Here is a 23,155-nt window from a genome sequence, read left to right as displayed (position 1 = left end):
CATGCAGGCTCAGTAGTTGTGGCTTGCAGGCTCTAGAGCACAGGCTCAGTAGTTGTGGTGCACGGGCTTAGTTGCTCTGCAGCATGTGGGGTCTTCCCGGACCAGGACTTGAGCCTGTGTCCCCTGCATTGGCAGGCAGATTCTTAACCACTAGGCCACCAGGGAAGTCCCTGCCTGCTTTCATAAACAGAATTTTATTGGAACACAGCCACCTTTATTTACTTATGTATTGTCTAGTTGTTTTTGTGCTACCATGGTGGAATTGAGTAGTTGAGATAGAGACCATATAAGTTTGCAAAGACTAAAATATTTACTGTGTGATAATTTACAGAAAAAGTTTGCTGAGTCTTGCCCTAGTATAAAGTCCACTTTTAGGCTTGCCTTAAGAAAGTCTAACTCAAAACCTAGATACGATTCTGGGAGGTGGGGCTGGGGGAAGATTTTTGGAGATTTAGCTCAGTTAAGTGAGAGAAGCTTAAGCTTTATCACGGACTTTTCACATATCTGCAATGACAAAATATAAAGTCAACTCTACATCAAGGTAAATATCAGTGTTTAACTGTATTATTGGACAAAAATTAATTATCTTCTTCTGAAGATAAAATCCAGAATCTCTGTGATATGTAAGTGACAGTGTCTAGCACAAAATAAAATCTTACTGGTATGCAAAGAAATGAGATGTATGACCCGAAGTTAAAAGAGTAGACAATGGTAGCCAATATCTAGATGACTCATATGTTGGATATAATATTGTAAGGCAGCTATTAAAAATACTATCAAAAAATTAAAGGTAACATGTTCTTAATTAGTGATGAGATAGGTAATTTTAGCAGAAAAACTGTATTACAAAAAAGAACCAGGGCTTCCCTGGTGGCGCAGTGGTTAAGAATACGCCTGCCAATGCAGGGAACATGGGTTCAAGCCCTGGTCCGGGAAGATCCCACATGCTGCGGAGCAACTAAGCACGTGCGTCACAACTACTGAGCCTCCACTCTAGAACCTGTGAGCCACAACTACTGAAGCCTGCGCACCTAGAGCCCATGCTCCACAACAAGAGAAGCCACCGCAATGAGAAGCCCGCGCACCACAATGAGGAGTAGCCCCGCTCGCCGCAACTAGAGAAAGCCTGCGTGCAGCAACGAAGACCCAATGCAGCCAAAAATAAATAAAATAAATAAATTTAAAAAAAAGAACCAAATGGAAATTCTAGAAAGAAAAATTTCACTGGATAGACTTATCAAAAAATGCAGATGAAAGAAGAAAAGAGCTACTAAATATGAAATGATATCAACAGAAATTATTCATTCTGAAAAGCTGTAAGGAAAAAAAGCTTGAAAAAACATGAATGGTGGGGGTCTCAGAGATCTTTAGAACAATATTAAAAACACTAATATGTGTATTGGAATAATGGAAGAAGAGTGTGAAAAAAATGGAAAAAAACATTTAAAATTATTAGAAAAAATTTAATGAAAGATGTGAAAAACCTGTATGTTGTAAATTATGCAACATTACTGACAGAAATGGCAGAAATTCTAAATTAGTGGAAAGATATACCATGTCTATGAATTGAAACATTAAATCCTGTTAAACTGAAATATTCAATATTCTTATGATACCTGTTCTCCCCATATTAATCTATTAGATAAAATGCAAACCAGGTTAGCATTCCCGTAGGATTTCTTTTTTTTTTCTGTAAATTTACTAAACTGGTCCTAAAACTTGTATCTAAAATAATACTTTAAAAAACACTGGAGTGTAGGAGTTAACGTTGTCTGATTTCAAGACTAACTCTGAAGCTACATTAATAAGGACAGTGTAGTATTAGCATAAGAATAGACATATGCTGAAATAAATTAAAAGAGAATCCAGAAATCTACTCAAACAAATATAGTCAATTGAAAACATACATAACCATTTGACTTTTGAAAAAGATAAAAATGTAAATAATTCAATGTGTAAAAAACAATAACTTCAATAAATGGTGATAAAGGAATTGAAGATTATATATATGTGTGTGTAAAATCAAACTTGACCTTTTTTTTTTTTTTTTTTTATTTTTGCGGTACGCGGGGCCTCTCACTGTTGTGGCCTCTCCTGTTGCGGAGCACAGTCTCCGGACGTGCAGGCTTGGCGGCCATGGCTCACGGGCCCAGCCGCTCCGCGGCATGTGGGATCTTCCTGGACCGGGGCACGAACCCGCGTCCCCTGCATCGGCAGGCGGACTCTCAGCCACTGCGCCACCAGGGAAGCCCAATAATCTTTATACCCCTCTAAGTAGAGGACCTCTCACCCTTCCTCCTTTCCTCCCCACCTTCACTCCTTCCTCCCTTCCCTTTCTCACATTTTCATTTACCAGATATTATTTTCTGTGCTCTGATATGAGATCAGTTACAAACGCAACACAAGGCAACATCTCTAACTTTATGAAGCTCACAGTCTAAAGGGCTTCTTAAACATTTCTGTATTCACCACTCAATCTATCAATGTGCCTTCCACATAGTGAGACAACAAAATTATACTGGCATTCTATGCAGTGTCTCAGGAACTCCAACTTTACTAGTAGAATTGCATGCATTTTACTAGGCTGTCAGAAGAGAAGAGATACCTTGACCTAATGGGCTATATAATGTCTCACTGGCCTTCTTTATAGTTCACAGAATGAAGCATATTCTTATATACCTCAGGGTCATCACGTGTACCTGTTCTTTTTGCCTGGAATCATGGAAAATTTCCCACTACTTTGTTTCCCCTGGTCAGTTATTACTCACCCCTTAGATTACAGTTGAAATGCTAATTCTCACCAAGATCCAGTTCTGAATTGCAAACATAATTTTAGCATCTTTATTATATTCTCTTGTGAGATACTATATTTTCCTTTCTAGTACTTTCACCAGTTGTGATATTCAAAATATAAAATGATATGGTACAGATATGAACCAATAAATGTGACTCTACTCTCAATGCTGGAGCAGCGTCCTGGGAATTTTCTGCTTGACGGGTGTCAAGCAGTCACGTAGTCTCTAAGCAGCAGCACTGTGACAGCTCCTAAGAGACTTGCCACAGTCTCATAGATTCAGCCAGGAAAGAGACATGAGCCCAAATCAATTTGGACAGCTTATTACGCATACTTAAAGCATAAGGAAGATCAGCATGGCATTGGCAATCCACATCTCTAGTATCAGTGGATGACATCAAACATGGGGTGCCACATGACAGACAACACAGGTGGTGGTTCTCTCTGCCACTGTGATTCAACTCTAAACTACAGGAAAGCAGTTTCATAGCTTACAGTTTTACCCAGAGAAGGGGGAGTGGTGTGATATGGAAAGTTCCATGCCTCACTGGCATTAGGAAGACAGGAAGTTACTCCATCACAGCCTCCTGCAAGGTACAGAGGGAAATGAGAAGCAGTCTTTCAACAGCTTCTAACAAGACTACCTATACTTCTGTGTCCCACGGAGGATCACAGGGCATTCCACCAAGACTTGGGTTACACTTCACATTAGCCTTGCTTTTGTGACTTATGTGGAGATATGCAAGGCTATCAGGTGGTCATGGCAGAGCCATTTTGCTACAATAAGTGTTAGCCATTTATCCATGAATGACAGCTTAGTGTGTGTGTGGTGGGGAGGTACAGGATTCCAGGAGAAGGACCAGGATGAAGGAGACAAAGTTTATTCTCCAGTTGGTACATAAGTGCTTTAATAGTTAAACAATTTACACACCTCTATTAATGTATACCGGTTAAATTTAATCCCTACTTATTATAGTTGTCACCCATCCATTTATCTGATTGTTAATGTCTCATACCCTCACTAGACAACAGTCTTGTTCACAACAGGGACTGCTTCCATTTTGCCAACCACTGAAGAGATAATTGTTAAAATTGTGCTAGGTACCTGGTGGATGTGTAATAAACATTGGATCGACACATGGGCAAATGAGTAAATTTGATGCTAACACCACATACTGTACTAAAATAACAGGTTTCTTATCTTTCTCCAAGCACTTTTATTTTTTTTTCCTGATGTGTGTCTGAAGAGCCTCCGTGTTTACAAAAACTCACTATCTAGTTGAACATTTTGAGGATTTCTAGTCCTCACTTTAACAGTCCAAAGAATGCTCCTCCAGGAGCCCATTCAGGCCATCACGTAAATCTCTTCTCTCTGGCAGTTAATGGACATGACAGACAATGGCTGCACTTCCTTCTAACAGGCACAGGAATTGATGGTTTATTAACATTACTGACAGGAGTGCTGAAGGGACAGTGGATTAAATCCAGCACAAAATTTTGCAGGTGTCAGGATTAAGTCCGTGGTAAATATTCTGAATAGTTTTTTTTTTTTTTTTTTTCCCTACGTGAATCTGCCTGAATGTCATAGTCCCCTCTATTTGTGTAAATCTTCCTGCCATTTGAAGGCTGGATGAAGCCAGTTGTTTAATGTTGTCACTGCCGAAGTACAGCAGCTGCTCTGGATACATGTTCCAAACATCCTTTCAAAATTTTTATTCCACTAAGTGAATTTTGTGGAAAGCAGCAGGTATTGAAATGCCTACATACCAGCTTGTCAAATTCCCTGCTATTCTAGATGTGTACTTTCTTTTCCCCCTTTAAACTCATTTTAATGCATTTTAGTAGGGAGTCTTAATATATTTCCAAGGCCTCTTTCCCAACAGACCTATTTTGTTCTTTCCACTTGAATTTAAAAGTGGAACAAAAGACACAGGATTTGGCATTTACAGGGTAAGCTACACTCTAGGGAACACCCAAAGTCCTAGAAGTGTGGTATTCATCCAGAAAGGGAACAAAGAGCTTCACAACCTACGGCAATATCTCAGCCCTCATGCAATTATATATAACATGATCCACATTTTTTAAGCACCTTCTGTTTTTAAAACATACATTAAATAGTGCTTATACATGCAGGTCAAGTTCTAAACAATTTATACCTATATTTAATAGGTAAAAACTAAACAAAGTAAGTGTTCTTTACTGGTTTTACTAGATGCACAAACAAGTTTGTGGAGGTCCAGCAAACTATATAGGTAATATGTAGAAGAAGTAAATTCAAACTCAGATTTTGATGATTCCAAAGCCCACTCTTATCTCTCTCAAATTCTTCACCTCTTTTAATTCTTGGCTCAAGTGTCACCTGCTTAAAGAGTTTTTCTAGACTTTTAGCATTGCAAACTACCTTACTTCCTGCCTGAAATTCCCCATCCTCTATTTCTCTCTACTTTTCATTTTTCCTCTAGCACTTAACTTTCCAATATACTACATAAATTATTTTTCTATTTATTGAGTGTCGCCTGTCACACCTACTTGAACATAAGCTCTAACCAAGTAGGAAACTTCTGTTCACTGATGAATCTCATAAGCACCTGGAAAAGTGCCTGGTAATATTAACCTCTCAAAAAAACTTGTTAATCGAATGCATTATCTTTATACTACAACATGACTTAGAAGGTCTTTGTAAGGATTGGAAACACTTTTAAATGTGATCAAGGCACATAGTTGGTGTCCAACAAAAGAGAAAGATAATGATGATAACAATAATAATTTATATTATGATTAAAGAGAGATATTATCATTTTTTAGTCAAGCTACTGCTGCATTATTTAATATTTAGTTTTCTTATTAGCAGATCTAAAATTCTCCCCAGTCTCAGTTGCCAGTACAAATGCCAAATTGTTAACAAAATGATGACTTTTATTCAAATCAATTCAATTTGATTCCACGAATATTTATCATTCATCCTGTAGTAGTCAATATGCAAATTATGAGGATTATGAAGATGCATAAGATACAGACTCTGCCCTCCAAGAATAGGTACTGTAGGGGGGATATCATGCATAAACTAGCAATTACTTCCCATGTGAATAGGGTATGCGCTACAATGGAGGATGGCATAAGGTTCTGGCGGCGGTTTTCAATTTTGAATTACTTTTATTACGACTGGCAAGAAGGATGTAGAGTTTCTTTCCATGCTACAAAAAAACTGGCTTCCAAACTGTACTACTGGGTGAAAAAAGGAGACTGAAAATTTTCTGTAATCTAACAACACAAATTTTATTTTCCTAATGTTTAAATATATTTTACTGAGCTAATTAGGATAATGACTAAAATCACCAGTGAGGATCAAATACATTTGGCTCCGAAGCACAAATCTACAGGAACAGTCACATAAACTCTTTTATCCAATCTTTACTATTAAATGTTTATAATTAAGGGTATTGATAAGCGTTCTGAAATATAATTTAAAATACTTGTGTTTCATTTTTCCTTTTCTATTTACTAGCTCTAAGATTATCACCAATACCCTTATTTTCTCAAATCTTCAGTTTTTTCATCTGTAAAACGGGAATAATAGTAACAGTGAAAATGTATGGAATATTTACCATGTGCTAAGAATTGTGCTGATACTCACATGTTATTTTGTTAAACTTTGCAAAGCTCTTTAAGTATTATTGTTACTACCACTCAGCAAAGGAGGCAAGAAAACCTTAAAAAGGCTTTATCTTTATGGCCCAAAGTTACCTTACTAGAATCTGGCAGTAGGTACTCATATGCCTGATCCCAAAACCTTCATCTAATTAAGACTATTGATCTGAGGTTATATAAGAAGATAATGCACAGCTTTTCCCCCATTAATTATGCTGTTCGGGGCTTCATTGTATCCCAAATGATAGTAAACTGTAATGGGACATTAAACTTGTTCCTTCCCTCTATATGACTAAGAACAAAAATGCTGAAATGCAAACTGGATTTTTCATGTGAGAAATGTTTCACGAAACCACAACATATAACACAGAAAGAAAACAAGAAACTTTCATCAATGTCTTGATTAATCAAATTTTCTTGTGAGGATAGCATAGTCTTAAAATTTTTGAGCTACAAAGAACCTGACAAAGATAATTAACTTAATCCCTCTGTGGGACTTCCTTTCTAGTAAAATAGTACTAGGATGTTTAACAACGTCAAAGTGTTCTTCTAAAGTTTACATGAGGTAATGAATGCAAAAAATTGATGCACAACTTTTTTGAGGTGTCTTTGGAATAATTATCTTGTAGAGCTGTCACTTTGGTTTCAGCAGAATTGGGCTTTGTAGCCCAATTCATTAGCTATACAGCTTCTCTAAACACAATAAAAAAACCCTCAAATTTTCTGTTGGCCTTCTTAATATGTCACTGGTCTATCCTTACAGTTAGAGAGGTTACATGACTTGTAATTGTAGCTGTCAAAATGGGGGTCAAAATGTGTATTTCACATGTCTTGAAGCTATCACTTAGCTTTATCTGCTTAGCCTCCAGAGGGCTTAGTGTATTCCTGTGTCAGTGATCACCATCTAATTCTGAGAAACTCATATCTGGATAATGAATGAATGAATAAATGTCTTCTAAATAACACGTTTTATGGAACATGGGAAATTTTTTTTTCTGGGCAATTTGGTAAATTAAACTTTGCAAGGAGTTGTTTTAAGGTCTACTGTTCCTCTTCCTTAGGTGTCCCCTTATGTGGCATTCATTCACTCATCTCATTCATCAATTCAGCTACTAGTCACCTCATCCACTCATCATTTATCCTTCCACTTGCATACCCCCTATCCTATTATCCATGCATTCCTCCATTTACCTACTCATCCATCCATCCACTTGTCTATCTCCCAAATCATCCATGTCTCCGCTCATCTATCCACCCATTATGCATCCACCCATTCACTTACTCAATCCAGTAATCTATCCAAACGGCTCAGGGTGGCATTTGAGACACAAAGGAGAGTTACATTAAGCTCATCTCAGAGAAGGAAAGAAGAGAAACTTAACCTCTTTCAGTTAGAGAATCGAAAAGGATATTCAGATTATTTCCAAAGATCTAATCATTTCTTATTCCTACACATTTAAATCAGGAATCCTTAGAGTACTGTGACTGTGTATGAAAATAACTGCACTCCAGCCCCAATCATCTGAGGCAGAATCTCAAGTAGCTTAGCATGGGCTTCAGTGTTTTGAATATCTACACGTAAATTTCAATTCAAATCCATCATTAAGAAGCACTGCCTCTGAGGCGGTACAGTGAGGCTTTCACTGAGGATCGTGATTCCCTTGGCACATGCCCCAGTAGGACACACACATTCTTACTCATGCTTAACAGTAGTATAAATCCCATACGTTCCCAAGACAGAGGTCATCTCAACATCAGTACACTCAAAATGTTTCATAAATGTAGCTGCTTAAATTAAACCAGTACAACTGCTGGTGTCAGTGAAGAGAAAAACAATATGTTTTGGAACTGCCACACTCTGTGTTTGTCAATTGAAAATAAACCAAATCTGCATGTGTGCGTGCATGTGGGTGTGGGTGTGGTTTCAGAAGGAAGCTTCCCCTTTAGTCTCCAAGAGTCAGGAACACAGAGGGAGTAGTTGCCTGGATTTTCTCTCCACTGTTTTTCATTCAAGGAGTGGGGGAGGTGTGGATTTTATGAGTGGTGAACTGCGAAACTTCTAAAAATTCACTTTTCTATACTCAGCAGGATTAAGATCTGCTTCCTGTTGTCCTGTTACAGCCTTTTATAAACCTTTCTACCCTGTGACTGCTATGCTTTAGGAAATGTAAGGCCCAGGGCCTGGTTTTCGTAACCAATTGTGGAGCCAACCCAGCCCTGCTCTTGGGATTTTATACATGAAGATGTGGTTTGCGTTGTAGCTAGCCTAATATCTGCCTCACACACCATTTTCTCTTATGCAAGTGTGACTTTAGGGAGTGGCCTGGGGTGAGGACAGTATTAAAGGTCTCATATTTGGCTATTGGTAATCATAATCCCACCCTCCAATCCTGGAATAAGCATGCTATTAGATTTCCATTCTTCTGATAGCTGTGCTGTTTTTCAACTTGTTCAGAACATAAAAATGAAAAGTATCATTTTAATATTATCTTCAGGGAAACCTCCAAGTTATATTTGTATACATACACATAGGTATATGTGTGTGTGTGTGTATATATATATATATATATATATATATATGCATATCCAAACTAAATATACATTCATATACATATATAAAATTTCAGCACTTCTTGAAATGTGACATGACCAAATTGATCATGAGATACTTGCTCCATCATCTGTTTATTCTTCAGCTGGAATTACTATGGAACTGTAGAAGAGATCAGTTTACCAACATCTACTCATAAGCCAGATTCCTGCATAATCCTTGGTATCTTCTTACCCTTCACCTATCATATCCAGGTCATGGCTAAATCATCTATATGTTACCTTCTAGGTATCTTTCAACTCTGCCCATTCTCTCCATTTACACTTCAGAAACTCCGTCCAAGTTACTAGCATCTATAGTAATGCTGGTAGATGGTCCAAGTTACTACCATCTGTAATGATGAAAGGAAGAATAAAATGGAAGGCAAAAAATCACATAGGTGTTGCTTTATCTACAGAAAATCCACCTCAGATCCATTCGACAAGAGTAGTGCCAAGGTATGGGATTGCTGAAAGCAGGCTGTAATATCTGTTGCTCCTCAAAATGATATTTGTCCTCCTGGTAACACATAGCCTATGAATGCAGTGGCTATAACTGCTAGAAAGGTGTAGGATCCATAATATAGGCCACGTCCTATGTGAATGTAAAGGCAGATAAAGAATATGGAAGCTCCATTTGCACGTATGTATCGAATGATTCATCCGTAGTTAACATCACGGCAGATGAGTGTTACTGATGAGAAGGCAGTTACTGTGTCTGGTGTGTAATGTATTGCTAGGAACAAGCCTGTTAGGATTTGTAGAATTAAACAAATACCTAATAGAGAACCAAAGTTTCATCATGACGAGATATTTGATGGGGCTGGGAGGTCAATAAATGCATTGTTGATGATTTTTATTAGTGGGTGTGATTTTCTGATGTTGGTCATTGGTGTTCTTATAGTTGAATGACAACGATGGTTTTTCATGCCATTAGTCATGGTTAGAATCCACGTGGGAATGATGATGACATGCATGTATTTTAAGTGTTATTTCTGTGATTAGTTTTGTGGGGTTTTCTTCAAAACCTTCACCTATTTATGGGGGCTTTGGGTTGACTGTGGGTAGTGGTGTTGGGTGCGGCACTGTTGAATTTTGGTGGCTCATTTTTAGTCTTGATGGTGTTTTTGATTTATTTAGGGGGGATACTGGTCGCATTTGATTGCACGACAGCTATGGCTACTGAGCAGTATACTGAAGTTTGGGTTTCTAATAAGACTGTTTTGGGGGCATTTCTTTCAGGATTGATAATAGAGAGATTTTTTTGTTGTTGTTTGTTTGTTTGTTTGTTTGTTTGTTTGCCGTACGCGGGCCTCTCACTGCTGTGGCCTCTCTCGTTGCAGAGCACAGGCTCCGGATGCGCAGGCTCAGCGGCCATGGCTCACGGGCCCATCCACTCCGCGGCATGTGGGATCTTCCTGGACCAGGGCACGAACCCGTGTCCCCTGCATCAGCAGGCGGACTCTCAACCACTGCGCCACCAGGGAAGCCCGATAATAGAGTTTTTAATGGTGCTGTATGTTTTAAAGGATGAAGAGGTGGAAGTCGTGTTTATGTTTAATGGGCTGGGGGACTGGGTTATTTATGACACCGGTCATCCTGGTTTTTTAAGGAAGGAAGCTATGGGGACTGCAGCATTATATAGTTATGGTACTTGGTTGGTAACTGTTACTGGCTGATCGCTGTTTATTGGTGCTGTGGTTATCATTGAGATTACTCGTGGTAATTAAATAAAAGCATGCTAAGGATAAGGATAATAAGGAACAACAGGAAATATAGTTTGATAAGGCCTTTTTGGCTTGAGACTAGCGTAGAGAGCTTTAATTGAATAAGGGATATGGTTTTTGGTAAAATATTTTCTAGCCAGATTAAGTCTAAGAGGGAGGATGCTGAGTTTTGGCTTATTGATAGATTTAAGTAGGGAGGTAAGCGGTGCATGGTAGTGGGGAAATATCCTAAAAGACTAGAAAACTTGAGGGTATTTGAGGGGCAAATAAACTTTAAGTTTTCTGCGTTAAGAAATTTAACCTGCGTTAAGGTTAATTTCAAGTGCTGGTACAAAGGGCACTGTACCAGCACTTGAAATTAAGGGCAATTAATTTTAGGTATGGGGGCATGGTTATTAGGGGGACTGTTGTCGGGGGGATGTTGTTGGAGATAATGAATCCGGCAAAAACACTTCCAATTAGTAGGCATTTGATGGAGTTAACTAAGAATGGGTTGTTTTCATTGATTGAGGTTAAGGGAGAGAAACGAGGCTGCCCTAGTAGTGGGAAGAAGATAACGCCAGCACTATAGACAGCTGTGAGGGTGGTGGCAGCTAGCGTTATTAGCAGGGCTCAGGTGTTGGTATAAGACGTGTTAGCAGCTGGTGAGGAAAGGCATTCCCGTCAGTGCTAAACTTCCAATAATAAGGGCTGTTGTGGTGAAAGGTATAGCTTTGAATTGGCCTCCTATTTTTTGAATATCTTGTTTGTCGTTCAGGCTGTGGATAATAGATCCGGAGTATATGAATAGTATGGCCTTAAAAAAAGCATGTGTGCAGATGTGCAAGAATGCTAGATAGGGTTGATGTCAACTGTTACTATTATTAGGCCTAACTGGCTTGAAGTGGAGAAAGCGACATTTTTTTTAATGTCATTTTGGGTGAGGGTACCTATTGCTGCGAATAGGGTGGTGAGGGCTCCTAAGCATAGTGCTATTGTTTGAATGTTTGTTGTTTCCTGTTAAGGGTAAAATCGAAAAAGCAAGAAGATTCCTGCCACGACTAATGTGCCTGAGTGGAGTAAGGCTGATACAGGAGTAGGGCCTTCTATTGCTGAGGGGAGTCAAGGGTGAAGTCCAAATTGAGCTATTTCCTGCCTACAGCTAGTACAAGCCCTATGAGGGGGAGATTTGAGTGATGTTAGTACAAGCCCTATGAGGGGGAGATTTGAGTGATGTAAGTCGAATGTAAAAATTTGGTGCAGGGGGCTTGTGGCGCAGTGGTTGAGAGTCTGCCTGCCAATGCAGGGGACACGGGTTCGAGCCCTGGTCTGGGAGGATCCCACATGCCGCAGAGCGACTAGGCCCGTGAGCCACAATTACTGAGCCTGCACATCTGGAGCCTGTGCTCCACAGCAAGAGAGGCTGCAATAGTGAGAGGCCCGCGCACTGCGATGAAGAGTGGCCCCCGCTTGCCACAGCTGGAGAAAGCCCTCGCACAGAAAAACGAAGACCCAACACAGCCATAAATAGATAAATAAATAAAAAATAAAAAGGGAGATGGGTCTAAGAAAAAAGAAATTTTGTTGCAGGTCTCATGTGTTTAGGTTAAATAGGAATCATGCTATTGACATAACAAATCCAATATCCCTGATGAGGTTATATAGGATTGCCTGGAGAACGGCTGTGTTTGCGTCTGTTTGCCGGTATTACCACCACCCAAGGAGCAGGAAAGATATAATTCCGACCCCCACTCACCCAATAAAAAGTTGGAAGAGGTTGTTGGCGGTAACAAGAATTAACATGGTGATAAGGAAGAGGAGTAGATATCTGAAGAACCGATTAATATAGGGATCTGAGTGTATGTATCATAGTGAGAACTCCATAGTAGACCATGTGACAAACAATGCTACGGGTACACATTTTATTGAGAAGTAATCTATTTTGAAGCTAAGTGTTAATTTAAGAGTTTGAACAGTGATCCAATGTCAGTTTGAAATAATTATTTCTTGGCCTGTGTGAACAAATATTGTGGTTGGAATTAGGCTGGTAATGAAAGCACATGAAACAGTGTTTTTTTTACATATGATGGATTTTTATCGCTTTTGTAAAGATTGGTGTTAATTATTATAATTGGGATTGTTAATACAAGTAGTGTGACTAGAGCGAAAGAGGATAATACGTTTATTACTTTTATGTGGAGTTGCACCAATTTTTTGGTTCCTAAGACCAACGGATAACTACTATCCTTTAAAAGCTTGAAAAAGCCACACTTAGGCATGGGAGCATGAATTAGCAGTTCTTGTATACTTTCCCGGTAAATAAGAGGTTTCAACCTTCTGTTACTAGATTCACAATCTAGTGGGGTTTTTTTTAAACTATATTTACAATACAGGGGGCCTAGGATGATTTGGGGATTTAGTGACGATACTAGGAGGGGTAAGATGTGAAGGGTTATAAGGGCATTTTCTCGTGTGAAGGAGGGTGTAATGTTATTAATATGGTGTGTGTATTTACCGCGTTGTGTTGTAATTAGTATATGTAGAGAGTATAAGGCTGTAATTACAATGTTGGCTCCTATTAAGATAATGGTAATATTTGATTATGAGAAGGACGATGTAACTACAAACAACTCTCCGACCAGATTAATGGTTGGGGGTAAGGCCAAGTTTCTTAGGCTTGCTAGCAGTCATCAGGTGCCTATTAGTGGGAGGAAGGTCTGTAAGCCTCAGGCTAAGATTATTGTTAGGCTATGGACTCACTCATAATTTGAGTTTGCTAGGCAGAATAGTATGGATGATGTGAGGCCATGGGCAATTATTAAAGCGGTGGCTCCTATATAACGTCAAGGTGTTTGGATAAGAATAGCGACAATGACAAGTGCTATATGACTAATGCAAGAATATGCGATAGGTGATTTTAGGTCTGTTTGGCGCAGACAGATTGAACTGGTTATGATTATTCCTCATAGGAAAAGCATAAGAAAGGGGTATGCTATGAATTCTTTTAGTGGGTTAAGTATCGCTGTGATTCGTAGTATGCCGTAGCCTCCAAGTTTTAGTAATATGGCTGCAAGGACTATAGAGCCTGCGATGGGGGTTTCTACATGTGCTTTGGGTAATCAAAGGTGGAGATGAAACGTCATATGAAAACGTTGGATCAAGAATTGGGTAATGCTTTGGTTCAACACTGCAGTGTTAAGAAATGTAGAGAGCCCGTAGCGTTTTTTTGGTTTTTTTTTGCAGTATGCGGGCTTCTCACTGTTGTGGCCTCTCCCGTTGCGGAGCACAGGCTCCGGACGCGCAGGCTCAGTGGCCATGGCTCACGGGCCCAGCCGCTCCGCGGCATGTGGGATCTTCCTGGACCGGGGCACGAACCCGTGTCCCCTGCATCGGCAGGTGGACTCTCAACCACTGCGCCACCAGGGAAGCCCCAACCCGTAGTGTTTTGAATATATACTAGTGCTACTAGAAGTGGGTGACCCGACAGGTGTGTAGAATAAAAAATAGGAGTCCTGCATTAAGGTGTTCTGTCTGGTTAACTCATCAAGTGATGATAATGAGTGTAGGAACTAGTGTGGTCTCGAATATAATGTAAAATAAAATTAGTTCTGTGACACTAAATGTTACAATTACAAATGTCTGTAATATGATTAGTATAGTGATGTATAGTTTTTTTCGGGTCAGTGACTCTTTGAGCAGGTGAGATTGGCTGGCCATTAATAGAGTCATATTGTTAAGATCAATAGCAGTGTAAATAAGGAGTCGGAAAAGAACATTAATAAGAAATTAAGGCTATTATCATTAAACTGATTAAGAAGAAGCAGGCTTGTGAGGCTAATTAGCAGGCTATGGGCTGTAGCATTAATTCAAGCCATATTATTTTTTGATAAACAAGTCAGGGGTATTAATATAATCGCAGGGACAATAAATTTTAGCATTGGAGGAGGTTACGATTTTGTACGTAGTTGGTGCCATGTGTGTTCGATACTATCACTAGTAAGGATAATCCGAGTGCGGCCCCCCAGGCTACGAACACTAATAGGACGATTGGTATTATGCTGGCTAAAGTGAAGTGTGAATTTAGGATCATTAGGGTTGCCATTACGAATAGTGATAATGTTATGCCTTCTAGAAATAACAGTTAGGATATTAAGTGGGATCGACACATTAGCAGCCCTACAAGAGATACTGTAAAAGCTATAATAATATTCATATATACTAAAGGCACTTGGTAATTATGAATTTAGTCATAATCTAATGAGTTGAAATCATTTGTTTTGTTTTAAACTAAATACCATATTCAGTTCATTCTAGTCCTTTTTGGGTTCATTCATAGGCCAGGCTAATTGCCAATAATGAGAGTAAGAGCAGGGCTATGGTGAGTATTGTTTTTAGACTATTTGTTTGAGTTGCTCAGGGGAGGGGCAGTAGAAGGGCAATTTCTACTGCAATAGAAATTTCTACTTCAATTGCTGCAATAACCTCACGTGCAGAAAAATAGTTACAATGGCAGGACTGAAACTGCTACACTTAAAAACGCTGGCTGGCTAGGTTGGCTCCTGACTTCCATCTGGGAACTTGGATTTTGGTAAGCTTCCCACCACTCCCTGATAAGAGTGGCTCAGAGTTACTAAACTCTTTGTGCAAACAATATGGATTATGCTGAAAACCCACTTTCCTTCTGGGAGTTTGGAATTACTGTATGAACTAGGCAGAGGTGCACATGCCTATGTGTCCAGCCCCCAATAAAAACCTAGGACTCCCAGGCTCAGGCAAGCATTTCTAATAGAAGACATTTCACGTGTATTGTCACACCTGTTGATACAGGAATTAAAGCATGTCTGTGTGACTTCACTGAAAGAGGACTCTTGGAATCCAGTGCTTTGTATCCTCTAGGTTTTGCCTCATGCCTTTTCCCCCTTTGCTTATTTTGCTCTGTGTCTTTTGGCTGTAATAAAACCATAGTCATGAGTATGACTAGATGCTGAGTCTCATGAGTCTTCCTAGCAAATCATGCAACCCTGGGATGGTCCTGGGGACTCCTGACTCATCTTTGAACTGGTCTTCCTTCCTCTAAGTTGTCCTCCCTCCAAAAACAAAACATGGCTATGTGATTACATGCCCTTTAAATGTTTTGATTCAAACATTTCAGTATATGCTACTACTATAGGGCCAGGGTTGACAAACTTATTTTTGTAAAGGGCCAGATTGTTTGGAGGGCCATATGGTCTCTATCATGACTACTTAACTCTGTCCTGGTAGCAAAAGCAGCCATAGATAGTACATAAACAAATGAGTATAGCTGTATTCTAATACCAGGGGTTTCTTTGAACACTGGAATTGAATTTCATATAATTTTTACCCATCCTGAAATATTATTCATTTGATTTTTAAAAAGTCATTTAAAAACGTGAATTCCATTTCTAACACACAGGCTATACAAAAATATGTAATGGTTTAGAATTGGCTAGGGAATTCCCTGGCGGTCCAATGGTTAGAACTCCGCACTTCCACTACAGGGGACCTGGGTTCGATCCTTGGTCGGTGTACTAGAATCCCACAAGCGGCGAGTGCTGCAGCCAAAAACGAAAGAAAACAAAACAAAAAAATATTCTCGAATTTTTTCAATAAATACGTACTACAGAACTACAGGGTCTGCACTTGACTGAATCAGCGAATATAGAAATGCGGATGTGGAGGGCTGACTATAAAGCTACAGGTGGATTTTTGACTGTGCAGGGTTGACACCCCCAAGGCCCATGCTGTTCAAGGGTCAACTGTACTACCTATCACTCTATCTCCCGCTCTATCCCTCCTTCACAATGCCTGTTCCAGCCATAGTAAACTCTCGTATCCTAGAGTTCTGTGCTCACTCTACCACTGGGTGGTTGACATGTGCAACTCTCTGCTTTGAACTCTTCCCCCATTAATCCTATTTCCCTAGTAAAATAGCATTTGCTTTTTTATTTCATGTCAGTCGTCACTTCCTCATCACAACTCCAAGGACATCAGATGATATTATTAACTCTCTGAACATTGGGTGCAGGTTCACCTCAGTACTTCTCATTTTTAAAATTCATTTGTTTAACTGTTTACTCAATACCTGTTTCATCTGTTAGGTCATATGCTACATGAAGTTCGGTATAGCATCTGTTAGTGTATACCTTTGTCTTTCCAATACTTTGTACAGTATTTGGCACATAGTTTTCTCTTAAAAGGCATGTGTTGAATTAATTCATCAGTATTTACTATGTGTCTGGTGCTTGCCTAGATACTAGAGGCACAAAGAAAATAAAATGTAATTGAAAAGCTTACAGACACTAGTGAGGTGAAAGAAATGTATAATTTCAATGTAATGTAGTAAGCACTGAAATATACATATGTGTATATATTTATATTTATATGGCTTATGGAAAATAGAGGATTATCTCCAGACTGGAGAGCCAAGAAAGAGGAGAGAGTGCTGATGAGTATGGAACTTGATTGCATTTGGAAGGCTAAGTAAGGGTTGGTGAGCTAGATGACTAGGAAAAATATTGAGGAACTTAGAACTTGAGAATAGAAACATTAAAAAAAAAACAACAAAAAAAAACGCATTCAGTATAATGTAGGAAGAGAGAATGGCCCCATACCTCAACCTAGGGAATAAAGAAAGGTTTCTGGGAAAAGATAACACCTGAGTTCTAGTTTTAACAATGAGTAAGAATTGAGCAAATTTTCCAGAATACTGGCGTGATGAGTTCTGTGACATCTTCAATGAAGTAGTTATCTGACAGGTGAAAATTATTTTTAAAAGAGCCATTTAAAGTCACCAGAGGGCTTCCCTGGTGGCACAGTGGTTGAGAGTCCGCCTGCCGATGCAGGGGACACGGGTTCGTGCCCCGGTCCGGGAAGATCCCACATGCCGCAGAGCAGCTGGGCCCGTGAGCCATGGCTACTGAGCCTGCGTGTCCGGAGCCTGTGCTCCGCAACGGGAGAGGCCACAGCAGTGAGAGGCCCGCGTACGCAAAAAATATATAAAAAAATAAAATAAAATAAAGTCACTGGAAGTCATCCTAAGGGCATACAGAAAATTAATAAACATATATTTTAAAAAATGACTAAATCTTGTTCAGAATAGCTAGGTCTGTGGCAGTTGAACCACCCTCTTCTAATCCTCCCCAGCTCTGTGTAATGGAAACTCTAAGTGTGCTAATTCAGAAGAGTAAAGCCAAGAAGACAGAGTTCCCTCCCCTCTAAGCTTCCAGTCTATGACAATGGTTTCACCCCATCAGGGGCAGGCAAGCAGTGTTTCTCATTACCCTGTAGGACTGTGTGGTAAAAGCTCTATTTTGAGTATGACAAAGCAAGAATGCTGAGGCTTGATCTTCCCCAACCCCTCCACCTTAGCTCATTTGTAACACAGAGGTTCTATCCAGGGAGAGACAAGCCAAGAGGACCAAATGCTACTACTCTCAGTCACACCCACTTGTAGTGCTAGGATGTCACTCAGGGAGAAAAGGGCAGTTGTCTTCACCTCCAGCCCAGGTGTAGTGGTACACAGCTCCTGCCCAAGGGGAGAGGCAGGCCTTAAGGATCATGAGCTCTGCAAATATACCTGAAAGTGCTGATTTCAGAAGGGAGCTAAAATAATTTCATGCCCAAAGCCATTGTAGAAAATAATGAAGAGATTTAAAAAGGAATTTGTAGCCTCCTGATACTCCTAAGAAAAAGGGAAACAGCAGAGCAGCCAGAAGTTTCACAAAGAAAACCAGGGAAAAGACAGTCTGAAAGAGTCCTCCTGGGATTACAGACAAATCTGGATGTCAAGGCTATATACGCATGTATTAGGCTACACTGACTCAGGAACAATTAGAGTGGGATATAGAAGATCGGAAGCATTCCCTAAGCCACAAGCAGATTCCTCAGCCAAAAGCAGAATCCTCAACGGCACAAAGGACTTAGGTACAACTTCTGACCAAACACTAAAAAAAAATGACAAGCTACTCTGACCCGGGGACAACTCCTAGGAAGCAAGGTTTATGAATAAATCATAATCATCACTGATGATCTGGAACGATGGAAGACTGTCCATGCTAAAGGCTATACCCTCTCCAGATGAAGTAAAAAGGAAACTTCCAAGGTACTAGTTCTTGGATGAACATGAGACAAACTTTGAAATTCCTTGAATTATGAACACAGTTTACAAGGTACACATTTTACAGGTTCAACAGTAAAGGGTGAACATCTTTAACCAACAAGTTCATTATGCTAAACCAGGAGTGGCCCCTGGGTAATCAATCTAGAAGAAAAATCTGAGCAGGAACATCCAAGGCTGCACAGTGAGGGAGGAAATAGGCTTCATAGATTTAGTTTAACAAAATCACTAAACAAGGAAGTAAATGAACAAGTAAACAATAGCAGCAAGCCTCAGGAGAGGAAGGGAATCAATACTGAGCTTTGGTACAATATATTATCTAAAATGTCTAATTTTCAACAATAAAATTGTAAGACATTCAAAGAAACAGGAATGTATAACTCATACATAGGTTAAAAAAAAAGGCAATAGGAATTGCCTTTGAGGCAGCCCAGACAGTGGACATAGCAAACAAAGAATTCAGAAGAGGGATTATAAATATGTGAAAAGAACTAAAGGAAACAATGCTTAAATAATTAAATGAAAGTATGATGACAATGCCTTATCAAATAGAGAATAGCAATAATAAGATTGGAATTATTCAAAAGAACAAGATGAAAATTATGGAGTCAAAAGTACAATAACAAAATGGAAAAAAGAAAATCACTAACAGGCCCAATATTGTATTTGACCTGGAGGAAGAAAATAATCAGAAAAATTGATGGTAGATTGATAGCAGTTCTACAATTTAAGAACAGAGAGAAAAAAATGAATAAAAATGAACAGAGCCTTAAAGAAATGTGGGAAATAATTAGGCACACTGGCATATATATAAATGAAATACTGTAAGGAGAGAAAGGAGAAGAAAAAATATTCAAAGAAATGGTAGTTGAAAATCTCCCAAATTGGAAGATAAAATTAATCAACACATCCATAAGCTCAACAAACTTCACATACAATAAACTCAAAGAGATCTAAGTTCAGACATATCACTGTCAAAATCTAGAGAGGCAAACATAACAAGAACTTATCAAAAGTACCAAGAGGAGAACAACTCATCAAGTACCAGAGACCACCCCAATAAGACTAACCACTGAGATGCAAGAGGGAGGAGATTGAGGATATATGTATATGTATAGCTGATTCACTTTGTTATAAAGAAGAAACTAACACACCATTGTAAAGCAATTATACTCCAATAAAGGTGTTAAAAAAAAAAAAAAAAAGGAAATAATGAAGGCCAGAAGGTAGTGTGATGACATATCCAAAGGAGTGAAGGAGAAAAAGTCACCCAGAAATCTTATACACAGTAAACCTATCTTTCAAAAATGAAGGCAAAATATGCACATTCCTGGATAAAGGGAAAACAAAGAATTTGAAGAATTTGAGCTGGCACATCTGCCTTATAAGAAACACTAACGGTAGAGTTTTAGACTGAAAGCAAGTGATGGAAGATTTAAATACACATGGGGAAAAAAAAGAGCACTGGTAAAGGTAATTAGTGATTATAAAAGAATATATTTGCATCTCTCTCTTTTCTTCTTTTAACTAATTATAAACAATTGCTTAAACTATACAGGTATCCCTCACTTTTCAAAAGTTCACTTTATGCTACTTCACTTTTACAAAAGACCTGCATTAGTACCTGCTTTTCCTAAATGAAAGAAATGTGAATGCTTTATCTCAATTAATTTTGTGCATCCACTGGCAAGATGTGTCCTAAGGTAATTGTTTCTTTGCTCAGAACAGGTTTCATAGGAATGCTCTACTTTCAAATAGCAGAGGAAACCTGTATACACACACACAAACATATATACATTATATATATATGTATATTTGTAAGATTTGTAAGATTTTCCATATATACATATTATATCTATAAATTGTATTGTTGCTCCTGTAACATATAGAAATATAATACATTTGACAATAATAGCATACAAGAAGAGTGGAAACAAAACTGAATTTTAGTAATAAAATGACAACTTTGGTAACTTGAATTCACAGGAAGAAATAATGAGAATAAAGAGAAGCAGAAATCTCATATAAGAAGGCTAATAAAATACATTCTAAAATTCTTTAATTGCTCTACTTTCTCCTCTCAACTTCTTTGAAAGACAAAAAGATAACATGTATAGTCATGATATGAATAAAAATAATAGAAAAGAAAAGAGTGTTTGTGGAGGGAGTGAAGCTGTGTAGGTATAAGATTTCTATCCCTCACTGGAAATAAGTTAATATAAATCTAAAGTAGATACTGATAATTTGATGTATATTGTAAGCCCTAGAAGAAGCTTTAGAAACATAGATCAAAATATAGTTAAATAATAAAAAGGAATTAAAATGTTACATTAGAAGACATTGCATTATATAAAAGAAGGCAATAAAATAGTATCAAAATAGTCAAAAGAGTAACAAAAGAGTAACAAAGTAGTCATGAGACATACAGAAAACAAAAAGAAAGGTGACACACACTTAAATTCAACCATATAAATAATAATACTAAATGTGAATGGATAAAACAATTCAATCAGAGTGCAGAGATTGTCAGACTGGATAAAAAGGAAGAACAAAATCTGTTGTGTCTCAGCATTATTCATAATATCAAAAAAGGGGAAGCAACATAATGTCTACAATTTGATGAATAGGTGTGCAGCTAATGCCTATTAACATGAATGAACCTTGAAAACATTATGCTAAGTCAAAGAAGCCAGGCACAAAATACCAAGTATTATATGATTCTATTTATATGCAGTGTTCAAAATGTGAAAATCAACAGAGACAAAAATTAGACTAGCAGTTGCCATGGGCTGGGGGGAAGGGGAATATACAGTGACTATTAATGAGCATAAGTATATTTTGTAGTGATGAAAATGTTTTAAAATTGGAGAGTTGCAGAAGTATGTGAATATATTATAAAAACCACTGAATTTTTCAATTCAAATAGATGAATTTTATGCTATATGAAGTATATCTCAATAAAACTTTTACAAATTGTTAAGAAAAACAGAGGTAAGAAATGGAAAACTACAAGAAATGCAAGACTTTCATGATTCAGGGTTTGATGTTGATGAGACTGAAGAGATAGATACGTAGAGATGAGCCTTGCAAACCATCTAAGGAGGTTGGACTTAATCCTATAATGACTAGACAGACAATGATGGATTTAGAAGTGGAATAATGGGAAAATTTAAACTTTAAACAGACAACCCTTCTTTTGACAGTGTGGAAGATAGATTGAAAGAGTAAAATGTTGAAGTCAGGGAACTCTGCCAGTGATTCTAGAGAGGTGAAGAAAGTCTGAACCAACACAAAGAATGTGAAAATGAAGAAAAATATTTAGAAGGAAAATTTTACCATTACGTTTTCTGTGTGGTTATAAGTAAATGTGTAGTCATGCTGGAAACATCTCTCTGCCTATTCTTGTAGGATTCTGAGTTCCAGAATTAGGCAAGCAAGATCACCTGCTTCATTCCTTTTAGGTTTTCCTGTTATAAAAACAACAATGAGGAGTGGAGAAAGATGTGGAAAGGATGCATTTTGACATCCAGTTATATTGTTAATCTCTGGAACTGGCAAATAGGAGTCTATTCAGGGAAATATGTTTCTTGCCAGTGGCATCTGGCAATTAATGCTAAAATGTGCTTTCCAGCCTGCAAAGAACTTAGGATTTCACTGCAAGATTTAAAGAGAAGTATTGGTACTCACGCCTGTCTATAGCAATGTACTCAAAATCAAAACTGCATAAATGTAGATATGAGCATATGATGTGCATTAATGATGACTCTACCCATATTAATCTTCAATTAAATTCAGCAAAGCTAATAAATGGTAAAGCTTAAAGCCCTTAACCTGCAATACAAGACACTCCAATACCTGACTTAGGTACCTCTTTCAGCTCTGACTCCATGTCTCAGCTTTTCCCAGGTCATTTCTAGCTCCTTTTACTATTTGCCAATTTCAAACTTCCCATGCTCTCTCATACCTCCGGCCATTTAGCCAAGTCGCTCCACACGCCCTCAAAGGAACTTCTCTAATTTTATACCTGTATAACTACTTCTCCTTCCAAACTCAGATGAAACTTCAACTTTGTCTTCAAAATGCTTCTTAAATGCTCCAACCGCAACAGGACCAACCATCGCCAAAAGCGACATTAGGTTTTCCAATTTTCCTATTCTCCACTCTATATCAATTCTCATATACTTCTAATCTGTTTTTATATTTGCACATATACATACTTTATAAGTATATTTCTGTGAATATATGATCTTACATGTGCATAAATCTTATGTATATATCTAG

At 38.3% G+C, this 23,155-nt stretch overlaps 1 protein-coding gene and 1 pseudogene across 2 annotated transcripts in view; both read right to left on the bottom strand.

The window, feature by feature from the left end:
* The window catches only part of LUZP2 (leucine zipper protein 2), a 448,942-nt gene that overhangs the window by 64,052 nt on the left and 361,735 nt on the right, over positions 1-23,155 (bottom strand). The gene's annotated exons all lie outside the window — the stretch shown is intronic.
* LOC132429345 (NADH-ubiquinone oxidoreductase chain 5-like) lies at positions 10,745-22,992 on the bottom strand (annotated as a pseudogene).

The sequence above is a fragment of the Delphinus delphis genome, chromosome 8, assembly GCF_949987515.2.
Source record: "Delphinus delphis chromosome 8, mDelDel1.2, whole genome shotgun sequence".
Classification (NCBI taxonomy): domain Eukaryota; kingdom Metazoa; phylum Chordata; class Mammalia; order Artiodactyla; family Delphinidae; genus Delphinus; species Delphinus delphis.
This window is presented reverse-complemented; position numbering and strand designations above follow the sequence as displayed.